Raw genomic sequence first — 2,900 nt, forward strand, 5'->3', positions numbered from 1 at the left:
GAGTAGAAAGCTGATATTTTCGTAATAATAGTACATCCAACTGCATAGAGGCCGCATGAAACGCAAATTTTCAAATAAAACCAAGTTAAAAAACAAATTTATATATTACAAAAGTATTTTGAAATGTTTAATACACTGGAGAATTTCACAAACATTATGTAATCTAAAACTCGTGAGGTTTTTGGGTATACTGTAAGACCTACAGAGTAGGTACTCATGTAAGTAACGTAAGCTCTCAAGCAAACCACGCAAATAATGCGTAGAAGTACAATTCGGTTTACACATGTTAAGATAATTAATGGTAAATGAAAATTAAGAGATGAAGTGCTTAAACCTGGTGGGTGATGAACATGCTTTAATTCGTCAATAGATTCTCGAGATAACCGGGCGCAATCTTTGAATAAATTCACCCTGTATATAATTTAAATTAATTATCACACCATTGTCTTAATTGTCCAACGTGATAATTTTGTAGATGACAATAACTTTAAGATGCGATTGTTAATTTTTAAACAACTAAAGTTGCAAAGAATTATTTGATGAAATAATTTGAAACCTTAATGAAATAAAATGAAAAATGTTTGATTTTACAGTTTGTTTCCAGTTAGTCAACCCGAATGGACAAGCACTTGCTTATTAATCCATCTCTTATAGATCAATACGTGTTGTTTTACTTTATACGAAAATCAAATTTCGATTCCCTGTATATTTTCTAACATTACAGATTAAGAGCGTTTAATGAAAAAAAAAACGGTTGAACATAACTTGAACGCAAACATTTACGTTCTACCAACCTGATCGAATAATATTTTCCATTAAAAATTCCATTCATTAAAAAATGTCGACATATTCTTTTTGTGCAGATTAATTTAGATTATGAATCGAAACCGGGCGAGAGTAAGAAGTGGACAGGTTTGCAAGAGTATCTGATTTTGTTCGATTTGTGAAAGTTCGTTTGAAGGGTTGGGACATGCAATAATTTTGCATTGTATTTTAAATTGTTTCATATGAGAGTTCAGGATAGAATTCCTTGAATAAATTTTATTTAAGAAGAGGCTAAATTATGTTTAAAATTATATCAATACTGATTCAACAACAACTACCAGCATTGAATTATTGCGTTGCATCAAAAGATTTAAGTGTACTTGTGAATTGTGAATTGTGAATCTAGATCGTTTGATAAAAAAAATCTGAAAACACAGCCTTTTCTGTTCTCTTAAGCGTTTATTGCATAAACGAGATTCTTTCAAATTTTTGATAGCTTTCAATTATTTAATTTTTCACTATCTATACATATGAAGTTTAGACTGAAATTCAAAAAACAAGTCAAGTCCGTCTAGTTCAGGTCATCTAGATGATCAGAATTCCGTAAAAGAATCTAAGCAAATAACATCGAAGAAAATTGGCTGGATGAATTTCAGCTAAAAAGTGGTTGTACAGTAAATTCTAAAGTACCGTAGACAGAAAAAGACTTTTTTGTGGTTTTATAATAATATAGTACCTTACTGAAATAATAATATGTTTTGGATGATGTGCAAGTTGCAAGAAAACTTCGGTGAAGAAAAAGCTGATAAAAAAATCGTAATAAAATAAACCCAAACCAACCCAAACTGTATAGGTAAATGGTCATATTTATAATTATTCAATTCTTGTTAATTGTTGAACTTCAGTATGCGACATGGTACATAAAGCCTAGTTCTTCATGAAGTTGATAACAAAGTAAAAAATTACGTTCAAAATAACCGTTAAACAAAAGAAGCCGAATAAAATGTAGAACATCTATTCGGTTTATTGAATTTCAACATTTAAAAATTGAAACTGAAGATAAATGTTTAGAATAAAATGAAACATTACACAAAGTAGCGTTTTGTAATTAGATAAGGTTTAGCTGTTCATGTGCTTATTGATAAACAAACAATAACTCGATAATGTTCAGTTTGCATGAGATCATTCTTGGGCCCAAGTTAAATTACTGTAATGAAAAAAGAAGAATTTGTAGTTGAAATTGCGGACTATAAAACATATCGAAAACACCACTGAAGAACTTCCATCACGCAAGAAAGTAATGTACTGTATATTGAGTGAATAGTGTTCCACCTAAAACCTGTTCTACTAAACATAAGATTCAGCTCAATCCCTATGAGAGAAAAGCGCACAGGAATTATCAATAATATCAGTGTAGAATTATAAGTTAAGAGACGTTTCCGAAGCACGATTACGGGACTAGAAAGAATAAGAAACAACGATAATATGGAAATTATGTAAGACGGCTAAACCAGGAACACAAGGACTACGAACATATTTGGAAAAATTTGGGACAGTAAATAAAAACTAAAGAGGCGGCCGGATGGAAAAAGGATTGTTCTAAAACAACAATGATATTTAACGACGAAAACGGGAAAGCGGCGTCTCCGAATATATCTGGCAAAAATGTATGACAGTGGTTAAAAAACTCAAGAAGGAAGTTTGCAAAGCTTTTATTCATATGAATTTTTATTTCTAGATTTCATTCAGATATTCAACCATTTTCTTACATTAATGTAAGCCATATAATAGTTAAACGATCGATCGGTCGTAATTATTCATTTAAATTTGAATGCTCAATATATGAATTCGGTGCAGAATTCAAAACAGAGACACAAACTCCATTTGAATGAAAGAAGTTAAAAGAAAGCTTTGGGTGAAAATCCGCACAATTATAACTAATTGAAACCAAAGTAGCGTTTTGGAATTAGATGAGGTTTAAATGTTTATCTGATTATTGATAAGCAAGCAACAAATCCAGAGGGTTTTAGTCGCCACCTGCTGGCTGGATGAAACTGTAAGTAAGCGCAATCGCAAATTCTGGCGCTTGGAGAAGCATTAGGCGCGGAAATCGCACAGCATTTCAAACTTGGAGT

This window comes from Dendroctonus ponderosae, unplaced genomic scaffold (genome assembly GCF_020466585.1).
Source record: "Dendroctonus ponderosae isolate FM_Combo_2020 unplaced genomic scaffold, Dpon_F_20191213v2 Dpon_F_20191213_6, whole genome shotgun sequence".
Taxonomy (NCBI): Eukaryota; Metazoa; Arthropoda; class Insecta; order Coleoptera; family Curculionidae; genus Dendroctonus; species Dendroctonus ponderosae.